We start from the raw sequence: 14664 nt of genomic DNA on the forward strand, positions 1-14664 counted from the left end.
CATTCTCGAGTTTTTTTCTTCATTGCCAGATCCAGATTCAGTGTCCGGTATGCACTCCTAGAAGCCAGGAGACTGGGTGTTGGTGAAAAAGTTTGTAAGGAGAACACCACTCGATCCCAGATTTGATGGTCCTGTTCAAGTGCTGCTGATGACACCAAACTCTGTGAAACTGGAGGGAAGACCCGCTTAGATCCACTCATCGCATTGCAAGAAAGCTCCCCTACCAGAAGATGACATCCAAGCCAGAATGATGTTGTGGCCTGACCGAATAGATGACCTACCTGATAAAGACTACACATCGCTCACTACACATGCTATTGACTAAGAGACTGATTGCAACGAACCCCCGTTAGGGACAGATCTCCTGACCGCCCATTTGCGAAAAGTCTGTACGGTGTGGGGCACAGGCGTTAGGCTTGTGTCAGTTCGCCGACAGCACAAAAGAGTTGCAGCGCTTTGGGACAGGAGGCTAGGATTAGGGCAAGTGATATCTAAGGGGGGCTTGTGATAGAAATATATATATCATGTAGATCTCACTTGCATGTATACTCCTCTATAATCATATATACTCATATACTCACAGCTAATATATACATTATAATCAATGGCTTAAAATGGCTGACAATGAACTGATATAAGCCAGACGGATTGTATGGGGGTTTTCCATCTCAAAAGCGGAAGTTGGGTCAGATGTCTGAAATAATGCCTAGAATATAGCTGAATCTTGCTGAAACGGCAGACCAACAGTGTCAGATGTCTCAACTCTGTCCTACATGCAGAGAGCTCAATTCTAGTTGCTTAATCAGCTTAATCAGCAGTCATATGAGCATTAATCACAATATTCCATATATGTTTAGATAACCAATGACAGAGGAGCTAGACAATATGGTAATTAACTAACCACCCCTGACAACCCCTAACCACTCCTTTCTATGTGAAAATATAAAACGATGTATGTACAATAAAGTACCAGTATTGATGGAATGTTGTTCTGTCACAGTTGTGTACAGTCCATTCTTGATGAGCGCTCAAAATACTCAGTCTAATTGGGAGCGGCCGCAGCACACACAGGGATAACATTTATCCAACCCAAATATTTCCATAACATAAGTCCCATAGTCAGCCTGAGATTTCCTTCTCAATGCTGGCTCCTCTAGCCTCTGAGATGCTCGTCCTGGATCTAAGGCCCCATACTCAGCCTAAGCTTTCCTTCTCAATGCTGGCTCCTCTAGCCTCTGAGATGCTCATCCTGGCTCTAAGGCCCCATACTCAGCCTGAGCTTTCCTTCTCAGTGCTGACCCATCTAGCCTCAGATGCTCGTCTTGGCTCTGAGGTTCCCAGCTTCCTGTGCCCACTTTCCTGTACTGGTTCCCAATCTGGGTTCCTTCGCTGGAAGATGAAAAAAGTTCTTGTGTTCTGATTTGAGCCGTAGGTTCCGAATTTGCTAAGGGATACCGTTGTATCAAGTGGTGACTGACCACATTCTGCTCTTCGTAAGTGTTCTGTGCCTCTCCATACGGTGTGGCCCTCTGGCCTGTTCTGCCTTCTCCTAAAACACTTTCCAGCACTTTAACGTTACAACTATAATACACTACTTTTCACAGTTAACCCTGACTGTACTAGTCAATTTGGTTGAAAGTGGTGGCTTATGCCACTGATCAGACTTGCCCTGCTCTTTAAAGGGAACCTGTCACCCCCCCAGGCGTTTTTAACTAAAAGAGCCATCTTGTGCAGCACTAATGCTGAATTCTGCCAAAGTGGCTCTTTTAGTTCGGGTCTCTTCCACCGCTGAAAGAATCGTTTTTATAATTTGTCCCTCATACGTCTAGTTTGTCAGAGGGGCAGGTCTTTCCCCCCTGACACAGATGTCTCACAGCCATCAGTCATTTCCTCCTTTCTTCTGGGCGCCGCCTCCTCAGCGTTCAGTTATTTACCCGGCGCCTGCGCTGCAATCTTTTTTCTTGGGCATGTGCAGTTAGCGCTGCCCGTCCACTGACATCACATGATGTCTTCCTTCTTGCGCCTGCGTGGACGTGCGGCCCGAGATCCCGCCCTGAAAGGAAAGAGGCGGAGGGAGATGATGGAGAGCCGCAGAGAAGTACTGCGCATGCCCAAGATTCCCAGACCCGCAGTGTGAATAAATCAGAAGAGACAGCGGGACGGGATCTTGGGCCGCGCGTCCATGCAGGCGCAAGAAGGAAGACATCATGTGATGTCAGTGGACGGGCAGCGCTAACTGCGCATGCCCAAGAAAAAAGATTACAAACTAGATGTATGAGGGACAAATTATAAAAACGATTCTTTCAGCGGTGGAAGGGACCCGAACTAAAAGAGCCACCTTGCTAGAATGCAGCATTAGTGCTGCACAAGATGGCTCTTTTAGTTAAAAACGCCTGGGGGGGGTGACAAGTTCCCTTTAAGTGACATGTGCCTCTTAATGATTTTGGTGTATTTTATTCCTGCATGCATTCCTAGTATTAACCCCTTCTCGACATGCCCGTACTAGTACGGCGCATGTCGTGTCTCCCCCTTGATGTGGGCTTCGGCGGTGAGCCCACATCAAAGTCGCGACATGTCAGTTGTTTTGTACAGCTGACATGGCAAAAAGATAGAGGGCACCATCAGCAACAATAGTCTATGTGCTCAACCTGCAGCATGTCGAATTATAGACAATACAAAAAGGCAAAGAAGACATGCACATTACGCAGGGATCAACAAAGAAAATTAAAAATTTTATTTATCCAATGTCATTTCACCACACACCATAAAAACATTTAAAACCATCAATCACAAGATATACCCAAGAAACAAATAGAGGGAAAGGGGTAGGGAGCATAAGTCAAGTCCAACATATTACATCATAAGCAATAGAGTACACAATATCTTAATGGTTAAATTCAATTTATACCGTAAAGAGAATATAACAATCCTAATGTAACAGATTGGTACCCAATATACACTGTGTTCCAAATTATTATGCACAAAGAGTTTAGGAGTGATAACTTTAGAATTTTTTTGTTTGTCATTTAAACTCATTGATGGTGATGTGTGTCAGGGCTCTTTATATCGCTGAAAGCAATTGTAGATACCTGTGCAAATTAGTTTGGCAGGTGTGTCCAAATAAAGGCAAGACTACTTAAGAAGGCTGTTCCACATTATTAAGCAGCCTACATTTTTGGCCAAAATGGGAAAGAAAGGATGTGTCGGCTGCTGAGAAGCAACTAATTGTGGATTATTTAGGTCAAGGCATGACTACAATCAACATTGCCAAGACACTTCATCGTGATCATCGCACAATCAAGTAGTATGCAGCCGATTCCCAGCACACACATGTGCGTGCTGATGAGGAAAAATTGAGGACTCTTTCCAACAGGCAATTGCGTAAGGTTAAAAGAGCAGCTGCAAAAATGCCTTGTCATAGCAGCAGACAAGTTTTTGAAGCTGCTGGTGCCTCCAGCGTCCCCAGAGCAACAAGATGCAGGGTTCTTCAGAGGTTTGCAGCTGTGCGTAAGCCATCCTGTGGACCACCTCTATCCACTGCACACAAGCAGAAACGGCTCCAGTGGGCCAAACGATACATGAAGACTGACTTCCAAACTGTTTTGTTCACCGATGAGTGCCGAGCAACACTCGATGGTCCAGATGGATGGAGTGGAGGATGGCTGGTTGATGGACACCCCATGAAAACACGGCTAAGGCGCCAACAAGGAGGAGGTGGAGTAATGTTTTGGGCTGGAATCATGGGGAGAGAGATTGTCGGCCCCTTTATGATCCCTGAAGGGGTAAAGATGAACTCCATAATCTATGTGGAGTTTCTAAAACCACACTTCCTGCCATGGTTCAAGAGGAAGAACCGTGCTTTCCGCAGCAAGATCATTTTCATGCATGATAATGCACCGTCTCATGCTGCAAAAAACACATCTGCATCTCTGGCTGCTATGGGCATAAAAGAGGACAAACTTATGGTGTGGCCTCCATCTTCCCCTGACCTCAACCCCATTGAGAACCTCTGGAGCATCATCAAAAGGAGTGTCTATGATGGCGGGAGGCAGTTCACATCTAAGCAACAGCTCTGGGAGGGCATTCTGTCCACATGCAAAACAACTGAAGCAGAAACCATCCAAAAACTGACAAATTCAATGGACGAGAGTTCAGAAGCTTCTTTCGAACAAGGGGTCCTATGGGCAAATGTAACATCACCTAGAATAAAGTTTTCACTTGAAAACTGTTTGATTTCATTTTGTAATAAGCTGATAATGCTTATAACTTCACAAGTGACCATTTTTTTGTTCAAAATAAAAAAAAGGCTGAAAACTCTGCTGTGCATAATAATTTGGAACATGCATTTTGAGTGTTTATTTTTTTTAAAAAAAGATACTTTTTTTCGTAGGCAGTTTGTTCCAAAACATTGCAATTATACTAGAATAGTAGATGACTGGAAAATAACAGTGACTGCAATTCAGATAGGTAATTTAGAGAAAATATAAGGAAATATTATTTGCATAATAATTTGGAACACAGTGTATGTACAGAAAGTGCAAAGTGCAGTCTCTGTAGCAGCCTATGAAGATAGAAAAAGTACCCTAAATGCACAGAGAATAATCAGTGCCCCAAAAATCGAGACATTTTAGCAATGGTGATTGCAATCAGTAAATGAGCTAAGCATATTTTCCAAAAGAGGAAATGTACAATAAACACCTAATGGACATGCTCACATTGTGCATTTAGCTGTAGAAAAGTAAGATGAAAGAAAAAATGTTTTTAAAAATATGAAAAAAAAAAAAAAAAAAGTTTAAATCACCCCCATTTCGCCCCATTCAAAATAAAACAATTTAAAAAAAATCGAACCTACACATATTTGTTATCGCCGGGTTCAGAATCGCCCGATCTATCAATAAATAAAATAGCATTAACCTGATCGCTAAACAGCGTAGCGAGAAAAAAATTTGAAACACCAGAATTACGTTTTTTTTTTTGGTTGCCGCTTCATTGCATTAAAATGCAATAATGGGCGATCAAAAGAACGTATCTGCACAAAAGTGGTATCATTAAAAACGTCAGCTCGGCACGCAAAAAATAAGCCCTCACCCGACCCCAGATCACGAAAAATGGAGACGGGTATCGGAAAATGGCGCTTTTTTTTTTTTTTTTAGCAAAGTTTTGAATTTTTTTCACCACTTAGGTAAAAAATAACCTAGACATGTTTGGTGTCTATGAACTCATAATGACCTGGAGAATCATAATATCAGGTCAGTTTTAGCATTTAGTGAACCTAGCAAAAAAGCCAAACAGAAAACAAGTGTGGGACTGCACTTTTTTTGCAATCTCACCACACTTGGATTTTTTTTCCCGTTTTTTAGTACAAGATATGGTAAAACCAATGGTGTCGTTCAAAAGTATAACTCGTCCCGCAAGAAATAAGCCCTCACATGGCCATATTGATGGAAAAATAAAAAAGTTATGGCTCTGGGAAGGAGGGGAGCGAAAAACAAAAACGCAAAAACGAAAAAGGGCACCTTCACCTTCGTAGCAGAATTTGTCTGTTCTTCACCCAATTTAAACCTTCTACATGTTTCTTTTTCAATTAATATTTCAATTTTCACGTAAAAATTATGATTATTCTCATCTGTTTGGTATAACTGGTTACTCATACACCAGACTATAATCCTACAAAATCCCGGACCTTGTGGAAGTGTACCTAAAAGAATCGAGGGTTTGATGACAAAGGATGATCACATCAATTATTGATTTTAGATTTTCCATTTAGCTTTCTTACTTTGCTGCAATTTTTCCACCCATGTCAAATTTTTGCCCAGTACTATATATATGTGTGTACAATGATATACAACCCCTGGCAAAGAATCACCGGCCTTGGAGAATGTTCATTCAGTTGTTTAATTTTGTAGAAAAAAAGCAGATCACAGACATGGCACAAAACTAAAGTCATTTCAAATGGCAACTTTCTGGCTTTAAGAAACACTAAAAGAAATCAAGAACAAAAAATGTGGTAGTCAGTAATGGTTACTTTTTTTAACCGAGCATAGGGGAAAAATTATGGAATCACTCAATTCTGAGGAAAAAATTATGGAATCGCCCTGTAAATTTTCATTTCCAAAACTAACACCTGCATCAAATTAGATCTGCTCGTTAGTCTGCATCTAAAAAGGAGTGATCACACCTTCGGAGAGCTGTTGCACCAAGTGGACTGACATGAATCATGGCTCCAACACCAGAGATGTCAATTGAAACAAAGGAGAGGATTATCAAACTCTTAAAAGAGGGTAAATCATCATGCAATGTTGCAAAAGATGTTGGTTGTTCACAGTCAGCTGTGTCTAAAATCTGGACCAAATACAAACAACATGGGAAGGTTGTTAAAGGCAAACATACTGGTAGACCAAGGAAGACATCAAAGCATCAAGCCAGGAAACTTAAATCAATATGTCTCCAAAACAGGAAATGCACAACAAAACAAATGAGGAATGAATGGGTGGAAACTGGAGTCAACATCTGTGACCGAACTGTAAGAAACCGCCTAAAGGAAATGGGATTTACATACAGAAAAGCTAAACGAAAGCCATCATTAACACCTAAACATGAAAAACAAGGTTACAGTGGGGTAAGGAAAAGCAATCGTGGACTGTGGATGACTGGATGAAAGTCATATTCAGTGATGAATCTACAGTGGGCAAGGTGATGATGCTGGAAGTTTTGTTTGGTGCCGTTCCAATGAGATTTATAAAGATGACTGCCTGAAGAGAACATGCACATTTCCACAGTCATTGATGATAAGGGGCTGCATGTCAGGTAAAGGCACTGGGGAGATGGCTGTCATTACATCTTCAATAAATGCACAAGTTTATGTTGATATTTTGGACACTTTTATTATCCCATCAATTGAAAGGATGTTTGGGGATGATGAAATCATTTTTCAAGATGATAATGCATCCTGCCATAGAGCAAAAACTGTGCAAACATTCCTTGATAAAAGACACATAAGGTCAATGTCATGGCCTGCAAATAGTCTGGATCTCAATCCAATTGAAAATCTTTGGTGGAAGTTGAAGAAAATGGTCCATGACAAGGCTCCAACCTGCAAAGCTGATCTGGCAACAGCAATCAGAGAAAGATGGAGCCAGATTGCCTTGTGCAGGCGTGTACTACGGAGGACACAGCATGAACTTCAATCCAATATTGCAGCCAGCGGGTAAGGAAAGGGTGAATTAAACACCCGAAAACCCCGCCCATATGACCCAAAACTGGTCCCGCCAAATTCAGGTGACAGGTTCCCTTTAAGTCCATGCCTTAGAGACTGCAAGCTGTTATAAAAGTCAGAGGTGGTGCAACAAAATACTAGTGATGTGTTGGAGTGTTTTTTTGTTCGTTTGTTTTTCACGATTCCATCATTTTTTCCTCAGAATTGAGTGATTCCATGATTTTTCCCCTATGCTTGGTTAAAAAAAGTAACCATTACTGACTACCACAATTTTTGTTCTTGATTTCTTTTAGTGTTTCTTAAAGCCAGAAAGTTGCCATTTGAAATGACTTTAGTTTTGTGCCATGTCTGTGATCTGCTTTTTTTCTACAACATTAAACAACTGAATGAACATCCTCCAAGGCCGGTGATTCCAGAATTTTTGCCAGGGGTTGTATACGTACCAATAGTGTGTCACTGTGTTTCTATATAGTCGTATATGTTGTCAGTGTAAATTACCATTAAAAAAAGCGCCAATGCTATGCGGGACATATAAATTATTTTATCACATTATAGTACAAGGTATTTAGATGACAGTATTACAGATTGTGGGAATTTTTTAAAGTTTTTTTGCTTTCTTTCACAAGATTTTTTCAATTTTCATGATACTTCTTCATAATTTTTTAATGATTGAATTCAGTAGCTAAGGTATTGAACGACCGAAACCAGGGGTGTCTCTAATCACTACTGGTAAATCCAGTCAATCTCCTATGATCATGCGCACATCTTATGTGACAGCGCAATCATCATTTTAACGGTATGTCAGGAGGGGTTGAATTAATTCTATGTGCAGTGGACAGTGGTTAGCACTGCTTCTTTGCACCGCTGGGGTCCTGACTGCAAATCCCACCAAAGACAACATCTGCAAGGAATTTGTATTGTTCTCCCTGTGTTTGGTTGGGTTTCCTCCAGGTTCTCCGGTTTCCTCCCACACTACAAAGACATACTGATAGGGAATGTAGACTGTGAGCCCCAATGGAGACAGTGATGATGAGATCTGTAAAGCGCAATGTATAATAATGTGATATAAACAATGGCTTTTTCATGTGTGAATGAAGGTCTAGTTTATCATCTAAAGCTGCGCCGCTCCCAACAATACTTCTGAATGAAATTGGTGATTCTGGGGGGCAGATTCCCTGCTATTACAATATATGGTAACTGGAGGAGGCTTGATCATAATCTCTTTTGCAGCACTATACAAGTGGATAGATGTGGCAACAACGCATTTAATCTGAATTATCCAGACATATTATTTCAGTACATTCAGGGACATTAGCTAGAGTTCATGTGAGAATAATTCAATAAGGGTCAACAGTCAATGTTCAATGGCTGCCATTAGTTGACTGGCTGCTGATTGTATCTATCCTATTATTGCAGTCCTAGTATTGTTCTACTATCTTTGGGAAACAAAAGGCACAATGTTTGAATGTTAATACACTGCTCAAAAAAATAAAGGGACCACTTAAACAACAGAATATAAATCCAAGTAAATCAAACTTCTGTGAAATCAAACTGTCCACTTAGGAAGCAACACTGTTTGACAATCAGTTTCACATGCTGTTGTGCAAATGGAATAGACAACAGATGGAAATTATTGGCAATTATCAAGACACTCAATAAAGGAGCGGTTCTGCAGGTGGGGACCACAGACCACATCTCAGTACCAATGCTTTCTGGCTGATGTTTTGGTCACTTTTGAATGTTGGTTGTGCTTTCACACTCATGATAGCATGAGACGGACTCTACAACCCACACAAGTGGCTCAGGTAGTGCAGCTCATCCAGGATGGCACATCAATGCGAGCTGTGGCAAGAATGTTTGCTGTGTCTGTCAGCGTAGTGGCCAGAGGCATTACCAGGAGACAGGCCAGTACACCAGGAGACGTGGAGGGGGCCGTAGGAGGGCAACAACCCAGCAGCAGAAACAGACTACATGAGGATGGTCTGAGTGCCCGACGTCCACAGATGGGGCTTGTGCTCACAGCCGAACACTGTGCAGGATGCTTGGCATTTGCCACAGAACACCAGGATTGGCAAATTCACCACTGGTGCCCTGTGCTCTTCACAGATGTAAGCAGGTTCACACTGAGCACATGTGAGAGTCTGGAGATGCCATGGAGAGCGATCTGCTGCCTGCAACATCCTTCAGCATGACCGGTTTGGCAGTGGGTCAGTAATGGTGTGGGGTGGCATTTCTTTGGAGGGCCGCACAGCCCTCCATGTGCTCGCCAGAGGTAGCCTGACTGCCATTAGGTACTGAGATGACATCCTCAGACCCCTTGTGAGATCATATGCTGGTGCGGTTGGCCCTGGGTTCCTCCTAATGCAGGACAATGCCAGACCTCATGTAGCTGGAGTGTATCAGCAGTTCTTGCAAGATGAAGGCATTGAAGCTATGGACTGGCGCGCCCATTCCCCAGACCCGAATCCGATAGACCACATCTGGGACATCATGTCTCGCACCATCCACCGTCACACCACAGACTGTCCAGAAGTTGGCAGATGTTTTAGTCCAGGTCTGGGGGGAGATCCCTCAGAAGACCATCCTCCACCTCATCAGGAGCATGCCCAGGTGTTGTAGGGAGATCATACAGGCACGTGGAGGCCACAAACACTACTGAGCACCATTTCCTTGTCTTGAGGCATTTTCACTGAAGTTGGATCAGCCTATAACTTCAATTTCCACTTTGATTTTGAGCATCATTCCAACTCCAGACCTCGGTGGGATATTAGTTGTGATTTACGTTGATCATGTTTAGGTTTTTTTGTTCTCAACACATTCCACTATGTAATGACTAAAGATTTACAAGTGGAATATTTCATTCAGTGATATCTAGGATGTGGGATTTTAGTGTTCCCTTTTTTTGAGCAGTGTATATTGATGACCCATTGGTGCTCTGCAATATGAGGGACAATCTATGCATGTTGTTTGAACACTCCAGCAGTGAGGGACTGCCTCCTACCTCCTTCCCCTAAGTCTGTGGTGGAATGAATGAATGAGAAGTTGCGCCCTATAAAAAGGAGGATCCCCCTGTGTTCAGGGAGACATTACAATAGCCATGGCTCCAACTGAAGAAATACAGAGCTGCTTCATTGACCATCACTGAACCTTTAAAGACGTTTAGAGAATCCAGGTTAGGACAATCAAGTCACACTGTTTTACCCTCACCCTGTTTTGTCTGAGTAGTGTTCTGTCCACAAGGAAGGAGAGCTGGCATTCAGTGGGATGAACCCTGGTCCATGCAGTCTTTCTAAAGACAGCCAGGCCAGCGGACTAGAGCACCCACTAACCTTGTATCTCTACAGTACATATGATGAATAATGATGAATGAAGCCACAGGACATAACGTTATTATCCTGCAGTGTAACTTTAGGGGAAGACAAAGTTCCCGGCAAGGTTTCCGATATCGGCGTTGTGTGGCTACATACTGAGCATATAAAGGACGTGCACCATGGTGAATAACAGACACGGAGCGCTCGTCTTTAGACTTAACATTGTTTAATAGAGCAATCCAACTTGAAATACTGTACAGTCAGTGTAATATAGTACACTATATACCATTATAATACACTATTGTTATATTACAAATAAAAAAAAATAATCAGGTAACACAGCAATCACAAAACAAATCGATGGCTGAAGAAAAAGCCAGTGCAACAAAAATGCTTAATATCCTACGTGGAGAGCTAACTCCTCCAAAAAGGTCTTTCTATAAATGTACAGGAGTTTATCTACACATTTTATTCTGATTTTCCCTTCTAAAGTGCTCCTTATATGAAATAAAAAATAACGACCATACAACAACACTGTACAAGCCTTCCAATGGCGGAAAGCATTTTCTCTCCCACGTTATGTACAGCTTTACGCTAATCTGAGGCAATATAGGTCTGTATAATTTAGTCACAGTAAGACCCCTTCATCTGGATCCTAAAAACGCGGCAGCACAAACACTGCAATGTCCCCATCCCATATACTCATGTGCGTCTGAAACCACACTGGAGGCAATTATCGGCATTTCACGCTCTGTATTCAATATCTATGTGCGGATTTACTCTGTACTCAATAAGGAACCAGGTCATAAAACTCTAACAAAAACATAGAAGCTGCAGTGGCGACTCATGGGGCGGAGATCATTGAGATCATCACAATGAAAAGTTATAGAGGAGAGGAAGGTCATTTAGATTTTCAATTCCTCTGTAATTTCAAGAACCCCGACTGTGATCAATGACTGAAAACACAATCAGCTGGTTCCTATACCTGACATTTGTTACAGTGTATCGATAATTAGGTAAAAGCTAGCAGTCTGGTAGTACAGAATGACCAGTCAAACCAAGCACAGGCGACTCCAAGGGTATAGAGTACTTATATTTTGTTTGACTGGTTATTTTGTGCCGAGAGACTCCCACTAAGGGGTGAAGAGGTTTATACTGTTGCTGCGTGTAGCTCAGATGTGTCCATTGACACGTTAACAAATAAGGCCTCAATCAGGACCCATGTGGAAAAGGTTTCCATTCACGGACAGTCAACATGTGCATTACTTTAGAACCACCCCAAAAAATAAAATTACATTACAGTCACGGTCTACCTTATTAAATTAGAGAAGACTCATAAGTTCATAACCCCAGTAGAGCAAGTGTCCAAAAGCAACCAACGTGTGGCCTTCCTGTTGCTCTGCTCATCGCCCGCACTACTGAGTATGACTGATGGACAGGTGATCAATGTTGGGTCAGAGGAGGGAAAAAAAATCCAACCCTAAATGAATATATCTATTTCCATGCCTCAATGCATTAAATATACCCTACATACATCTAGGACAACATACATCATAGGGGTCCTGTGATCTGCAAACCTGACACTGGTGATAGTTTTTCCCATGTTGTACATGTCCATACGATAAGCCACGAATGAATAGTAGATACAGATCAGAGTTCCCATACATAGGAGTTGTGAATCCCGACCACCTCTTTACTGACAGCAGAGTCTGGACACTGCTCTCATCCACGCAGATCTTATAGACGGCCTCCACATCTACTATATATTTATGGCAAATCCAATACATTTGCTTTTTTACAAAGTTCCCATCACTTAGAATGCATTTCGGTAAGCTCCTGTAGCACGTTGCCTGGCAAATGCAGGACTGGCATCTGGCCACAGTGACTTAATATGAAGTGCTGGATGTGCGAATACTAAAGCTTAAGGTCTATGATGTGCTTGTCTATTAAAGTGCTTTGACGAGGCGGCCCCCTCCACAATCCCCTCATCACAACATACTATATGAGAATTGCTTTTTCTTCTCTACAAGGAGACCTTTGACAAGTGAATTGACTGGACCAGGCTAAGACTGGGCTCGCTTCACACGAGTATACTGCGGGTGCATTTTTGTGCCCATATTAGCATCATAGAGATGCCATTCGGTTTCTGTATAGAACAAGTCCATTCATCAGGGGTTTCTGCTAAAAAAATAAAAAGCACTCCTTCCAAATCTAACTTTGAAATCAAAATGTCACCTATACACACAAAAAAAAGCTGGAAAAATCCACATCAAAAACATCAAATCTATGCTTTGCTACTTTCACATCTGAATTTCTGCAATAAATACATAATAATCATATGAGGATTCAGCATTACTTAATTCTTCTCCACGCCATTATTGCAACAGAAAAATTACTAAAAGAAATTGTACATGTATTTTTGGCAGCAATAATGTCACTGCAGGTCTCACAAGGTATTGTACCAAGATTGCAATGCTTAACCTGTAGGCTGATGCGCCATTTAAACAGGAGATTCGGAACCCCATTCCTGTAAATGATGAGGATCGCAGCGGTTAGACCCCCAGCAATCACATCCTGTGGATACTGCAAACTTGGTACCACACCTTTAAAACCCCTATATGGGACAGAAAATGTACACATTTACACTTTCTCAGGCGAAAATACCCAAATATTAAGTGGCACACGGAAATTATGGCTCATTGAAGAAAGGCAATGTCTGAAGAAATTAAGCGTGCTGCAACCATTTGCCTCCACAGTAATTACACGGGTGCCAATGACTCCCGCTAAGGCTAGGGGCACACCACCATGTTTTCTCTGATCCTAGTGAATCAGATTATGCGACCTCACTGATCAGAGTATGAGCGTAGTAGGATCTGATTTTTTTCAGATGAGGAAAAGGTGGGAAAAATAAATGTCTCCATCTTCTCCGTTCTGTCCGTGGAATTTGGACCTCACTCGGATGTTCATGGGCTCATTGACTTGCGTGGCCGAGCGCGTTCTGAATATCTGAAATACAGGCAACCCCTGCATGTGTTGCGGCTGTCAAAAAGCTGAGAGGACTCGAACATATTTTTCAAGCACGACGAAGACACTCGGTTAGCACACGTGTATGCTCAGACAACACCTTATCCCAGCATGTTAGCTCATGTAATGATGAACATAGTACATTGTGATAAGGAAAATTCATGGGCACGTCCCTCTATACACCATCAACTGCTCCTTACTTATACGACACATGTACATCAAGAAAGTGACGTGAACAGAGCCAAAGTGCACACGGTAATTTACATGTGCAAGGCAACATTCAACTTCAAGGAGCAGCAGGAAGATCAAAGCTTATTCTTAGCACCTGATAACGTGTAGGAAGAGATGGTAAAAGTCGCTTTACAAAAACACAGCATCATTGTGACAACTCTGTAGTGCAGTATCAGAGGCATGGAGGGTTGTCCGGCAGGCACAGAAGTTCTTCTGACAGGAGGGCTTGTAACATCGGCTTCTTATCTCAATGTCAGAATACAATACTAAAATAATGCTGGAAAGCTTAAAGAGTTATTCCCACCCAGGACATAGGTCCTAGCCACATCAGTCATGGTGCTACATGATGGATCCCTGTTCTAGAGAAAGCTACCAGACGCTTCTGGTCGTATCCAGAGGACATGATAGGACTACCCAGTAGATGGATCGTCTGACACTATTCCTTAAAACAATTAAAGATGATATTTAGCTATCAGACTTCTACTAAGCACTGCATTGATGGCACAATCCAAAGCCTTCGTCAGAACGTAGGCATCCTCACAGAACCAACATAGAATTTCCCGAAATGAGGATGAAGATACCCATTAACTAGATTAACAAACAATGAGCAAACAAACTGGTGCCAAAAAGAAGAACTGAGGCTACGTTCACATTTGCGTTGTGTGCCGCAGCGTCGGCGACGCAACGCACAACGCAAACAAAAACGCAGCAAAACACATGCAAAACGCTGCGTTTTGCGACGCATGCGTCCTTTTTTTGGTTGATTTTGGACGCAGCAAAAATGCAACTTGCTGCGTCCTCTGCGCCCGGACGCGTGCGCCGCAGTGACGCATGCGTCGCAAAACGCAAGTGCAACGCATGTCCATGCGCCCCCATGTTAAA

The sequence above is a fragment of the Ranitomeya variabilis genome, chromosome 6, assembly GCF_051348905.1.
Source record: "Ranitomeya variabilis isolate aRanVar5 chromosome 6, aRanVar5.hap1, whole genome shotgun sequence".
In the NCBI taxonomy this organism is placed as follows: Eukaryota; Metazoa; Chordata; class Amphibia; order Anura; family Dendrobatidae; genus Ranitomeya; species Ranitomeya variabilis.